Consider the following 15239-nt stretch of genomic DNA (forward strand, 5'->3'; position numbering starts at 1 on the left):
AATCTGCTTGCTGTGACAATCCCACAATGCATTTAGAAATGTAGAAATTACACTAGTAGGTCACCACACCTGATGATTTATTTCTGAGTTAACTGAATAGATTTTTCTTTTTTTTCTTCCAATAATTTACAACACAAATGATTGAACTTGGAAACTAACGATGTGTTTGAGTTGCAAATATATTATAATCATTCCATTGTTTTAAAGGTCAAAAGTCAACATATAAATACACATGATATAAAACTCGTTCATGTGCGTTCCCTGCGACTTGTTCATTTAGAAAATGTTCTGCAGTGACGACTCAAAAGCAGTTTTTTTTTCTCGTCTTTCTTTCATTATTCATAAAATAATTTACTCAACTTTTTCCGCTGGAAAGGATAGCATGTTAAATCTGAAAATATGTTGTTTTTGTGAATTTGAATTTAATCTGGGCTACAGGTATTGGATTTTTTGTGTGTGCTGGCAGAGAGCCACACACAATAGCAGGCACAGGTGTTGACCAGGAAAAAAAAAGAAAGAGAGAGAGAGAGAAAAGGGAAAGACAGAAAGTGATTTGAATTATCATTGTAGAATGCATTTGGCATCTCTGCAGCGGAGAGAGCTTTAAATAGAGCCACAAAGTTTTATGTACAATGGATGCATGGATATTTCTAAAATTTATATTTCTCCATCTCTCTCCCTCTGTTTTAAATTTAAGCTTTGACGAGCTCTCTGTTTCAAAATGCAAAGCTTGATCAAGAGTACAGATATCTTTGACTTGAGCGCGAGGTAATGAGAGAAATTAGCACAAATGTTCTAAGTAATAGTTCCTGATTTTTTTTTTACTCACAAATTATTTTTCAACTTGTTTTTGTATCTATGCATAAATTAAAAAATCTGCTGAAATTTATTATTCATTGGAGATGTGATTAATATGCAAAATTATGCAAATTAAGATGCAATTAGGCTCCAATTCTCTAGTGGAATTTTCCATTATAATTTAATACAAAGTAACAGAGTAATTGGTGTCACGTGTAATTACGGTTACTCAAGTGCACTTTCAGGCATGCAAATGATTTGCTATACATGTTGGTTATCCTATGCAAATATACCATGTGGTGTTTTAACAAGTTGAGGAAAACACAATGGGTGCGTGGTTCCCCAGTGGGGTTGGAACAAGGTAAAGACATCAGGGTGTGTTTTTTTTTTCTTTTCCAGTCAGCACTGTTGGAAAACTTTCAGTGCTCAGATTATCACCAGTTAAGACTTCCAGTTACTTTTTTTTTTTTTTTTTTTCATTTTGAATTTTTGATGAATTGTGGAGACGTTCAGACTTTCATCCATTACCAATTGATTAATGAGAGAAAACCGCTTTGGATGTGACTTGAGGAATCTTGTTTTGCGGGGAAGAGGCGGAGGTTTCCAACACGAAACTGTTGCTTCAGTTGACACAAATCACAGGAAGTGTCAGACTCCAACACCTCCACCTCCTCCTCTACCACCACCGCCACCACCACCTCCTCCTCCTCCTCCTCCTCCCTCGCGTTTTTTTTTCTTCTTTTTTTGCGTCTTCATTTACAACGGCGCCCCGTTTGATCAATGACACTGCAAATGTCACCAGCAATCGCAAAAACATTATGCACGGGGGACAATTACGCCACAGCTCAGTGTGACAAACTTTTTTTTTGCCTTGTGCAGGCCGGGGTGCAGAGAGGGAAGGGAGGCGATTATGTAATTGATATCTATTTAGATAGAAGGAAAGTCCTGTAAACGCTCTGAGGGGAAAAAAATGTCTCGCAGAGCGATTCCTTCTTGGGAGGCAAATTGATTTTAAATTGTTACATGGCTGGTTACATGTCCTGACATCTTGCTTTGCTCGCTCTTGCTCACATACGCTCAAGCACACACACACACACACACACACACACAGGCATTAAACCCATTCACTCAGATACACTACACACTCGCACAGACACACACCCTCTGCTATCTGTCTTGTTCATGATCAATGCTCTGAACAAAGACATCCTCCCTCCCTCCTCATGTCCCCCGCTACCCTCACCCATCCTCTCTCCCTCTCTCTCCCTCCCTCTCTCTCTCTCCGCCTCCACTCTGTGTGCCTGCCTGCTTGCACAACTCTCTCAAAGAACATAATCCCTCAACAAAATGGAAACACAAAGGAAACTTGAGCTCAATCCTATAAACGCGCGGACACAGCAGACAATGCCTCCTCCCACCCGTTTCCCCCTATCCCCGTCCCCCTGCATCCCCAACAGCCATAAATGCCCCGTGGCACAGATCAGGCTTTATCAACCCTCCCTCCCTTCCTCCTCCTCCTCCTCCTACATCCATCCATCCCTCCTTCCCTCCCCGATTAGCACCCCACCACCACCACAGCCTCTACGGCTCCCACCACCAGCTCCTCCTGCCCGCCCCGTCCCATCCCGCTGCCGCCGCCAGCACCTCTCCCATACCTCCACATGGACGGGTGCAGGGCCGTTTGATGCTTTTGGCTCCTGCTTGTGGACAAATGTATTCAGTTCTTAGGCTTATAGTCTTTCATTGGCTGCTACATCTGCTGCTGCAAAGGTGACGTGCAGATGGATGTTGAGCCAGAAAGGTTCCACTGAAGCAGTTTGACTACTTGCAAGCCGATCCCGTAATTTCTCGCCCACCGCCGCTGCCGCTGCGTCTTCACTTTTTGCGAGACGCTCACTTTTGTTTCTTCTTTTTCCCTTTTGGTGTTGAAGCGTTTATCGATGCGCTATTCAATTGTCAATCAAACCGATGTGTCCGACTTTCTCGCATCTGTTTTTTCCTTTGCTTTTAGCGGGTGGTTTGTAGGTGGTGCTCTGCCACAATGATAACCCAGCTGTTCTTCTGTTTTTTTTCTTCTTCTCCCAAACAAAGGTTGATGTTCGTACAAAAGCACATTACACCCTGGCTGACAGTTTTCTCAGGAAAAACCTGGAAGACATATATTAGTTTTTTTTTCTTTTCTTTTGGTCATTGTAATGTAAAACCCCTCAAATTAAACTAAACACACCCTCATGTACGAAGTGTTTATGACAACAGTTTTTTTTTAGCATTTTTCAAAAGAATAAATCAGCTTTACGACGGAACAGTGATGTAGTTATGGTTCGGTTTAGGTGTAGACACAAAAACAAGTTGATCAGGTTTAATGGGAAAATGGGAAGTACTGTAAGGCCGTTAAGGTGTACGGAGCGTCATCACCATGGTTACATATATAAACACACAGAGTTAGGGACTGACCATGACTGCAGGTTGGAAACAGGAAGTGAACGAGGACTTTGATGCGACATGATAACCTTCCCAGAATTCCTCCTGTCTCCTGTCGAGATAAAAACTACCACTAGAGGGCTTTGTGACGACGTAAACGTGTTGTTTCGGGGCACGTCCTGAACGCTGTCGTGGTTCTTGGAGGACAGTTTCATCCTCTTCTTTTTTCTTGCATACAAAGATTGTACTGAATAAAAATAAATGTGTTATATCCTCTTAAAGAATGCCCACAGAAAAAGTAACCTGATATCAGGTAAAGTTCACGCTCTATTTTGAATCTGTCACTTGAACTGCTGAGTTCCTGTGCGCACGTAGCTCGGTTGACTATCACACACAATAGTGTATAACGTGAATCATCTCACCTTACCTCATGAAAAAGACACAAAACAAACATTTATTTTCATGGAGACATTTTTTTTTCCTCTAACCTTAAAATGGCAAACCTCCATGAGTGTACAGTGTGGCGCAGTGTGATGCAGCGTGCCCTAACATGAGGCGACAACGCTGCACGCGTGCAGGAGACGTGAACCCAACATGTCTTGTGGCTTTTACAATGTAGGTCAGTGTCAGTTTCCACCTTTTGACTTAACTGTTTTGTTCCTGTTTATTATTAGAGCTCACGCCAACCAGCTGACACCCGAGCCCCCCACCCTCCATCCTCCACCCCACCTCATCCATGAGAGCTAGTCCTGCTCGGAGCCTCAGCAGCAGCACCCGAGACGGAGGAGCCCCCTGGAGGCGGAGATGAGGTGGGTGAGGTTTGATCTGCTGTAGTGGGAGGGAGGTGATGGTGTAGGGCGGAGGGGAGGGGAGGGGAAGGGGAGGGGGGGGGTCGTTTGGCACCAGCAGCGGGACTCTCTGCGACTGTGTGGTCTTCGGAGAACCACTTACCGCCCCCGTGCTCTCCTCCCGTTCCAAGCTCTGGAAGGTGAGGCATGCTCTCTTCTCCCTCCTCAACCCTCCACCCCCGACCTGCTGATTAAATCAACCCTACGCAGGGTTAAAGCGCGATAACGAGAGGCAAAGTAGGCCACCTCCACTCGCCTGTCACAGGAAGAGGAAGTGCCCTGGTGTACCTGCACTTGTGCGTGGCGTCGTCTTGCTGGCGCAGTCGCTACAACCCCTTTTTGCACAGCTGGAGACGAGACAGCGAGCGCGCGGAGATCAGAGAGCAGCGAGTGCTCACGTGTTGCGCTTCCTGCTACTGCGATCGCGTAGAGTGACCGTCTGAGGCCTGCACAACAAAAAGACACACACACACACACACAGACGACGGCTCATTTCTGCCTTAACCGAAAATTACTAGCTGCTCTGTGGAAGTATCGCTATGATTGTCTGTTCATTACACTCAAATAACGACGAGTCTCAAACCGTCATTAACGTCGAGTCTTTCAAACATCCATCCCAGAGTTGCACCTCACAGGCAGAAAAGTTACATTCAGAGCCATGAATGTGTGGAAAACTTCATTTTTGATTCAGAAAGAAAAAAGAAAAGTCAGGTAAGTTGGTACAAAAAATGTTTTTCACACATGTGGCGCAATAATTAACCTAAATCAATTTGAGAATTTAGCAACCAAAGTAGTGGAAAGAAAAACAGGTTGGGATTATTATATATATTTTCCTACATTTAACATGCCAATGAGCAAATCCCACAAACATCAGAGATCTGGGATGGCGAGTCCTTCTCTATAAATTCTATAAATGTCTGGTCTCTTTTCATGGATTACTGTCATTTGCCATCCGCTATTGTGAGTGCCTGCCAGGCTGGCTTGCCATTTCTGGGCCTGTGTTTCCAACCTTGATATATTTGCCAAATGAATATTTGAAGCTGTAATTAAATTTATCCCACCTCTACACCTTCTGTAAGACGGCCACCTTGCACATTTCTCACATGCCATATTTCAGCTATTTTTTGTGTGTGTGAAAAAAAAAGAAAGAAAACACGCACACACATACACACAAACACCACAGCTTGTTGCCATTTTTTAATGATTTGGAATGAGGATATTTTTACTGGAATAAATCTGATTTCAGGACATTCATAATGGGTCCTGCTCACATATTCAGACATAAATACACACTGTGTGGTGAGGGGAGCCGTCAGAGCTGTCACCGGCTTCATAAACAAACTTCATAAAATGTCAGTAAATATGATAAAAAAAAATTAAAAAAAGAGGAGATGAAGTTATTGCAGAATTTAATGCATTAAGCAAAAATCAGGCACTGATCCTGACAAACAAGTTGCTATTTCCAGAGAGCTCAGAGAAGGTGCTTTAAAATCAGCATAAATGAAACAACAGAGCCTCTCTCATTAACAGATTAACATGTCTGCTCCGTTTGTCATCTCCTGTTTTAAAGGTAAATCTATAAAAGTTGTGCTTATTTGTGTAGTGAAGGATACAGAGGGGGGGGTGGGGGAGGGAAGAAGGCTGATCATTTATTAAATGATGCTCAAACTATTGTTCACTCTGAGACACGAGGCCTTGACGCATGCAAGGAAACAAAACATCTGATTAATTTATGATCAACAACAGGGCTGCAACATGGTATTTGGTGGGCTTTTTTTAGGGGGGGGGGGGGGGGCATTTGCACATCATAACACATTTACTGTATAAATAAACAAAATCAAAACCACATTTGGAGAGCTAATTTACAACAGGTTGCGTAAACCTGAACTCCCCTTTAACTGTATTTTATTGCATATTACAATTTTCATTATTTCAAATTAAAGCTCACTTCCTCTCAGACAATTGACGTCTCAGTTTGGAGGTAGAGTCGCCTCACGCCTGCAGTTACCTTGCCCATCCTCTCCCTCTCCATCAGAGGATCTAACGTTTCCCATCATCGCCCTTCCCGTGAAACCTGTTAGTTACACTTTAAAGGAGCCCACTCCTGATAATTAAAATCTCCAAGCCTCCCAATAATTACCACTGGTTCCCCCTGCACTTTTGAATTGCACTTGTGGTGACATAATTCATTAGTGTTTGTCCAAAGAAATGATTTAGAGGCTTTAAAGTGCTCCTCCATGCAGAATAGCTATTAAGGCAGCCATATGCACATATGCTTGGAGCGTTAAACGGTTTGTTGAAGTCAGTCAGGGTACAAGGGATGATAAACATAAATTATGACTAATACACTGCACCAGTGGCTTTTTCGAAAATAAAAAATTACTGACACAGGGAAACCACTTTGGATTCACCGCCGCAGTGCCGCGGCCCCCCCTCATCTGTGTGTGCTGAAGCGAGGATGTAGGAAGCACAACACAAATGGCTCGGGCATCACCTTGAATATTCAGATGGGTAAGCTAATCGTTTATGCCTGGATACACCATTGTGATTACCTGGCTCCTTTGGCATCACTTCTGAGCTCTCTCAAGGCGATGCAGAGTGCCTTTTGTTTTCATTTGCTTCCATTAAAAAAGTTTAGACCACACAATGAGACTTTATGACTCAAGTTCACAGCATAAATTCGTACCAATAAATGTTATTTCTTTTAGCTTTAACAACCTGTGATTACTGTGCAAAGTGCAAACAATTCTCTGATTTTTTTGTGACAAACACCCTCAATGAAGAGTGTGTGTTGAATGACAAAATGAAAGGATGATTTTTACCACCTAACAGCTGGTGCAAATGAGCAAAAAAAAAAAAAAAATCAGTGACTTTTACACCAAATCTGTCACTTACGTGCATGTAACTGTACATAGTGTATTGTCTTAAAAACATAACAACACATCTCACCCAATAAAATTTAAACATCTTTATAATTTTTTTAATTTTAATCATAGAAACATAGAAGGTGTGTTTCTCCTTTTATGGGCATTCTGAATGAGACGGACCATCAGCACTAGTCAATACGACGTCTGATGTCACATAAGAGACACTGAAACAGGAAATGAGCTTAATTTTTTGTTTTAATTTTTTAACAAAATTGCATCTAGATGTAAGAAGTTGCTGCTTCTCTTTGACAAATATTCAGTAACATGAATTTTTTTTTTTAAGTCTTGGACTGTCATCAGTCAATGTGAAGACATCATCCCCGGAATTGAAAAGTGATAACGTGCAGATTTATGGGCACGCTTAATTGAGACAGTGATGAGCAGGTTACTGGAAATAATCTCTCATGTTGGTGGAGTCTCACCTTTGCTTGCTCATGGGTGTTTCATTTCCTGTTTTGCAACCACTTGCAGCTCGTTCAGCAGACTAAAACAGTCTGAGCGTGTTTTTCAATATTATTAACGCTGACCTGCCTCGCTGGCCCGGCGCTCACACCTACACCGTGAGAGGCTGCGCTTCACAGCCAACAAGGCCCTGATGTATTACCATACACCTCGCATTCATCACTTTGTTTCGCCTTTGTGTTTATCCTTTTTTTTTTTTTTTTTTTTTTAAGGCAACGGCAGGAATTATTAGCGGCTTAACACAGAGAGGCCCCTAAGTAGCTCTCGGGGTGTAAGCCTCTCTCCCAACTCAAGGCCAACAGCACTCTGAGCCCCCAGCCCCATTTAGTGATAATGTACATGTCAGCAGGGACGCGCAATGATCCCTCACTTCTCCATGCTAAATGATCATTTTCTTTTTTACTCTCTGTCTTTCACTCAACAAATCCACTCCCCTCAAAAAAAAAAAAAAAAAAAACTCCCAGAAAATATTAGCATGCTGTTGAACAATAGTCCTCAGAAAGCATGAATCAGCAGATGATTCCCAATTCCATGCACACAACAGGGGATTGTATTCAGGCTGCATGTGTGTGTGTGTGTGTGTGTGTGTGTGTGTGTGTGTTAGGGTGGGTGGAGGGGAGCCTCTGTTAGCACCGACACTCCCATCCAACAAAATTCCAAACCCCCGGCATCAGTACAGAGCTTATGATCTGTGGGAAAGCCGAGGCGAGTTGCGCAGCGGCGGAGCACCTCGCCCGAGTCTCCAGACGGCCTGATTTGGGAACGCCGTGAAATCCATGGCACCTCTCCTGGCTTCCTGGCTGAACGGCTGCCATATCTTGTGATGGACTGAGGCAGGAGAGAGCGAAGCAGCCAGGGATGAATACGGCTTAATCTTTACCCAGGCCACATGTGTGTGCATGATAACATGGTTGCTTTCTTCCTGTGCAGGGTTATTCTTCGCCAGCTGCCAGGTTAGCTGCCTCGCACAGCCGTGTTTCTCTGCGATATTTGCCCGCTGTAAAAAGAACTATTGCACCTAAGGTGGGGGCTAATGCATGTTTTTGGAATTGGCGGTAATTCCTGACACATTTTGAGAGACAGATAGGGTGTCTTATAGCAAATGACAATATATGTAAAGACACCTAGTCCCCCCCCACCCCCCACCCCTCCTTAATATTTTATTTGTGAGGAGCCTCCTTATGCTGAGGATAGAGGCTATTTTTATAATTTAACGGCAACGTTGTGATCAAAAGCAGCTAGACATGCGGCAAAATATCTAAACACACATTTAAAGTGGGGCTGCAGATCTGTAGACATAAGGAAAATGCTTTTTTTGCGACATAGGATCACAGCAGCTTCATATACAATACATAAATATAGATAAAAATGCATTCGCACTAAATGTTTCTTAATTTTTTTTATTTTGACTTCAGTGAATTTAAAGGCAACAAAACACATTAAAGCGGCTTTATTCCCCATTCTTTGCCATTTCTAATGTCTGGATCTTGTGTGTGTGTGTGCAGGTGCTCTTCATGCCATACATTTCTCTATCATCCACATAGGTTTTTATGCAATCACACCAGCAGCTTGATGTAAATTTTCCCTCCTTTCTTTCCTCCTCGCATAAACTTTCTCCCCCTCCACTCATCTGCCCGGCGACACAAAGCCCATCTATTATGATTGCATTACCATAAATGATTTTATAACATCTGCTTGTCAATAATTATCGTACAAATTCCCGTGCCCCCTGACCCGTGCTCTGAATGAACCCCAGGTGTAAGGCACTGTCGGGCTAATGAGTAGCTCCACGCTAGCACATTGTCCCCACGTCAGTGCACACAGCCGCCCAGCCTCTTCAATTAGAAGCTGGCACACGCCTTAATATTAGCCCAAAATTGAGGAATCATGCGCTAATTGAAAACATTGCATTCAAGAGGAGGAAGGCTGGAAGTAAATGGTGGGGATATCTGATCTAATATCGGCATGAACGCATAACTGGCTGTTTGTCCTTTTACAAAGAGGATGCGGATAGAACAGTGCAGGTTATTTAAAACTTAATTTATTTTTTGTTTTGTTTGTTAATAATTAGTAATCAGAGCAAGTAAGTAGAGCAACGCTATTTCTTCAGGAGGACTAATGAGTCTTTGACAGTGTTGAAGCTGCATTTCTGGGGTTCACACCTACCTGAGCAAAAGTGAAAGGTCATTCATTCAAACCAAAGACATCACCACCACCACTTTGCACATAGACAAAAAATCAGTTGATCATAATGCACAATTTGCCTTAACCCCTGTCAAGCATCTCTATATATAATATGACATATGTATTATATGCAGCAATTTGCATTTAGTAATTGCACCCATCTAAATTGTGAGTAAGCAAATACAATATATGTGAGATGTGGCTGAAAGCTCCTGCAGACATCTACTGTAATAAGTGGATGTTTGATATCTGTTTCCAAGGTCACGAAGGAACCTCAGAGTTAAACATGTCTTTATCATTTTTGGAAACATGTTAATAAATAGTTTGAGAGCCGAATGTGAATGAATTCATTCATGCGATAAGTCAGGTCATAAACACAGTGATGGGTTTGTTCGTAAATGATTAATTTTTATTACAGCGCCTACCTGAATTATAATTCTATTAATTGTAAATTCATTGTTTATACACCACTAAAGGATAGGTCATAGGAGAAATTAAGAGTTGTTTTTAATCTATATTTAACTGCATTACTATGATAGAAACTACTGTTTATATAAAAGCGTTGATAAATGCTTAATAGGGAGATACTTAGAGTTACTTTCTTCATAATGGAAGAATAGTATATACAGTAGGCCTATTTGACTATTTTAGCAAAAAAAAAAAAAAAGATTAATTCAAACTTTCAAATGAACAATTTTACACTTTTAAATAAGTAAAAAAATATTTTGGCATTTCTTTGCCACCATAGAAAACAGATCCTAGAAATAGAACGGTATTTGTGGACAAAACATGAACAACTCAATTCCAGCAGCAAGAGTCTCTATAATTTACAACACACTATTCTCAGAGCACAAACTCCTCTGTATCTGTGCAGTAACATGTATCTGAGTGAGATCTTACACACCCGACCAACTAAATTCTCCTAATAACAAAATTAAAACAAATACACCACACATTCACTAATGCCACACACTCACATTACAAACCATTATTCAAGTGCTCAAAGACACTGAAGTGCATCAATCTATTACATAAGTCTGTTTCTCCCTGAACAGCAGTGTAGCTGCTCCAAAGCAGACACAACTGCAATGTCAGATGCAGTCCTAATTGAAAAGTTAATTAACTTTTTGAAGTCCTCAGCTGTCATTCCTGCAAATCAGAGTCTAGCCCGGCCCCGTGAGACCAACTTTATATCAGTCTTAATGACTGGGGACCCTCAGCGTGGCTACATGGGAACATTTGGTCATTGAAAGTACCATTTATGGAGTATTGTTTAATTAAAGTCGAATTAAGAGAACTGTATGCAGAATTTAATTTCTGCTATGAATTATTGTCGAAAACAGAGTGCAACTCAGATAATCAAACTTTTCATTATCCGTGCCTCCCTCCTGAGGAACCTCCGCTGCTTCGCTCCATGTCTTTGTTGATCACTCCCAACACATAAATGAGAGGAAGATACCCACAAAGCAACGCATAGGTACAAGTTTTATCTGCTTCTTTTTGTCAATTTTTTTTGTCAAACAAAAGCTCCTTGTTGCCGTCATGTCTGGAGCAGATAACAGCACGAGAATGAAGACGGTCCGTCAGCTCACCTGTCGTACCTCTATGACACCAACATGAACATGCCCAAATAAATAGAAACGAGGACAATGTGGACATAAACAACATATTTTGAAAAGCGTTTTGGCTGATAATTAGTTATTGTTCAATTCTGCATAAGTATGGATACTTTTTGAAAGTAATAACATTTTCAGAAAATGAAGACTTTTTAGAGGGGCTATTTTTTTATTTAAAAAAAAAAAGTAAAATCAATTTATGTAGACAGCATCGAGTCATAGATGGTTATATGAGGGGTGGGACACACGATGGCCTCCATTTACCTTAAAGGGACAACGAGGAGTTTCTATTTGGTTATAAAAAAGTCTCACGTTAATGTGGATGAATCTCTGCTACCCACACTTGTTAATGGCTCCATTTTTGATAAATAAATATATGGTTTTGTCTCTATCGTTATTTTGTTATTATTAGTGGTGGCGAAAATGCTGGTCGAGCCGACCAGCGTTTCTTTACTTTCGGTTTTGTGGCGAGTCATGAGAATAACGCCGCCGAATTGCCGTTTATGGTCAGAACTACGACGGTATGTGAACCTCTTTGAACCTCTGACTTTAATTATTGATGAATGAAAACATGAGTCCGTCTTGCGCCGGTCAAAGAATTTCACGATGCGCGGAGGCTCATAAATGTAGTGTGAAAACACTTCGCTTTTCCAAAACTCCTCGTTGTCCCTTTAACTGGAATTGTTGCAGGAGGCCTTGGCAGGGTGAGGACAGCCTGAACGTGCTGGCATGACTCAAGCATCACATGGATAATAACGTTTCTGATCATGAAACATGAATCATTATTTGTGTAATTCTGTATTTGTCCATCATATCAACCATGTCTACACCCAGATCGTCCACTCCTTCCTCACACAGTTTGTCTCCGTCACACTCTTTCTCCAAGCACAGGAGTTAAACACCGCTGCCTGGTTTTTAAAGGTTGTGTGGAGACGTGTCTCCCGCCTTGTTTCTGGGGGTCAGCGCAGGTTTAATTGATTCTCCTTCTCCCTCCATCTCTTATTAAGGCCACAGGGAACTCCTAATTGGCCGTCCCCTGTGGCCACTTGGAGAAGCAGGCAGACGTGGCCCTGTAGACACTTCTGTGGGTCCTCGGGGACGATGGCAGATAAGAGATTCACCGACTACGTGGCTCCGTGGATCTGCTTCTTTAGGGACGACTGTCTGATGTCTCACGGCTTCGCCATCTGGACACGATATTTACTGACAAACCAATCGGGACCAGAGCGACTTGACGTGGTTTTTATAACACCTCTATATGCACAGACATGCATGTGTGTATGTGTGTGTGTGTGTGTGTGTGTGTGTGTGTGTGTGTGTGTGTGTGTGTGTTTTGGAAAAGTGACTGAAAAACAGTTCTGGAAAGTGACACGGTTTTACAAAATGTAGACGTTTTGAAAGTGCAGGTGTTTTCGAACAGTGAGAACTCTTTTTGAAAATGTGGATATAGTAGGCGAAGACAGTTTCAGGAACAGACATTTATTTGAAGGTAAAGACTTTTTGAAAGAAGCGGGTGTTTCTGTATAGTGGGGTGAATATTCTTGGAAAGTTCAATTCAATAGCATAGTCAGGATTTAGTTTTTTCTTTTAAAAGGTAGAGCTCAGCATTTTTGGGATTTTGGAAAGTGAAAACATAACTTCAATATCGGAATAAGAATATTGGAATTAGGTGGACATTATTGGGAATTAGGATCAAGGTTCAAAGTGGGTTGTCTTTGGAAAATAAAGACTTTTTAAAAATAAATGAAGCATTTTTGAATCAGTGTGTAAAAAGAGTGAGGGAAAGTGGTGGCAAACATGTTTTTTGAGGGTAAAGATTTGACTTTCAGGGTTAAGTTAGGTTTAGGTTGAGGTTTGAGGCTCAAAGTCCTCACAAGTGAAGAAGTACAGGGCTGAGTGTTGACGCGTGAGAGACAGAGCGACACAAGACACAAAGAGAAGGTGTGGGATGGTTTAAAGGTCGCGTTTGTTGTGGAATTGCCATAAGCCCTCATGTGCATGTGTGTGTTTGTCTGTACATGTGTGTGGTTTTCATTAAGGAGCCAGTGAGAAGAGAGTGTGTCAAAGTTTGTAATGCAGAAGTGCGTTTGGTTTGGAGCGAGTGGGAATTGAATGAGTAATGGCAGATGTGGTAGATGTAAATGGCCTAAATGCAGGTGTGAGGAAGTGTATCCGTCCGTTGTCTTTTAGTGTGTGTGTGTGTGCCTGTGCCCATGTGTGAAAGGACATTGGTGTGTATGTGTGTGTGCGTGTGTGTGTGTTTGTGCAACTGACCTTGATGCTTGTTACTCAGAAGTGCAGATGGAGAGATAGGCAGCGAGCTTCACCTCAGTTGTTCTTCTTTCTCTCGGTGCTCTTCAACCACAAACACACTGAAGAATACTTTCCGTTTATTCCAGATCAAACTGCACGTCACTCCGTCTGTGCATCCTGCAAAGCACTCGATATAAAACCTGCACGTTTCCTCGAATATGACATTTGAATATTGTTTTTTTTTTTTTGTTGTTGTTTTTTTTTTAGCTCAAGAGCTGGGAGACAGAGCAGGAGTCTCTCTGCCTCTGGTCAAACACATTCACTCTTCTCCTGTTTTGAACCCGACCAACAGTGCGACAAGACAAAAGAGTTTCACATGTGCAAGCCGAGATATTCTCACGGTGCTAAAAGACTGGGGACGCGTAATTTTTACAGTAACTTGAATAATATCAAAACATTCACACCAGTGTGACTCAACAAGTGCCCGTGGCTAAAGCTATGTCTTTCAGTCCCTTTGTTGTGGCAAGTGTTTTTAATGAAATGCCCCAAATTTACCTGAAGCATTCGTCACCACTTTCTCAGTTTCGTTTTTTGTAGACCATCAAACGGAAATCAGCCGAGAATAAAGGTTTTTCCATCATCTGCTTGCACGTCCTCAAAACATGTTAAATAATAAAAGGATCTATTCAAAAACATCTGTGTGTGTGTACAGTGAGAGGAGTAAAAGGTGCGAAAAAGGGATCCTCTTTGTACGAATCGTTTTCAAAAGGTATCAGGGCGAGGAAGCATCCTGTGCGAAGAAAAAAAAAATCATATCAAAACTCACCCAGTCATAATGGCTGTAAAACCACAGCGAAGTTACAACTGTGCAGGAAGAGTGGAATTGAAAATGAATCAGGCGTGAAGTTTCACAGCGTGAGTACAGAGAAATCACAGTGGATTCCAGAGAGAGCCCTGGAGTCAGGATTAGCGTTTGAAGGCTAAATGGTGTTATCGGTTCTGATTAAGGAGCATGTACGTGGCACTCACTCCACCTCAGAGACAGCCATGGATGTCAATAGGGCTAATTGGCTCATTAGACCAGGTATTTAACCGCTGCTATAATCATTCTGTGTCATCACTTAAGCCCTGGTGGTGCATGAGGGGCTCTGGCGATTGAATAGCCCCCCCCCCCCCCCTCCTCTCCTTAACCTCTGAAATAATCTGAGATAGAAGGTGGAGAGGGCTGTCTGACAGGCGGAGAGCAGGGTGGCTGCTGATATGTTTTGCTGTGTGGATTTTTAATCTTTTTTTTTTTTTTTTTTTTAAGGGAAATTTTGTTTTTTTTCTGTAAATAGATGAAAAAGGAAATTCTACTGTAAAAGCTAACTTTATGATTTTTTCCCCTCTTTTTAAAAAAAAAATCTCTGAATGTTTATCTGAACAAAGACAACATGACATCACATCCAGATAGTTCCTGTTTGCACTGCATCCATTTGATTGTTGTCACTGAAACTCCAAAGCCGGGAACAGAAAAAAAAGACTATAAACTGTAGAGACAACAGTCAGTTCTAACCAACACACCTGTGTTTTAAACTCCACACTTGTAAGAAAAAACACATTTTGAACTATAATCCAGTGGACGACAGGTGCAGTGGGACAGAGGTCTGGCGTACGACATGTACCTGAAGCTTGAGAGAGGAGGAATTCACTTGCATGTGGTGTTTAAATGAACATGAGGTGAAATAATA

Source organism: Trachurus japonicus, chromosome 16 (genome assembly GCF_045865225.1).
Source record: "Trachurus japonicus isolate A0001 chromosome 16, Traja_1.0".
Lineage (NCBI taxonomy): Eukaryota > Metazoa > Chordata > Actinopteri > Carangiformes > Carangidae > Trachurus > Trachurus japonicus.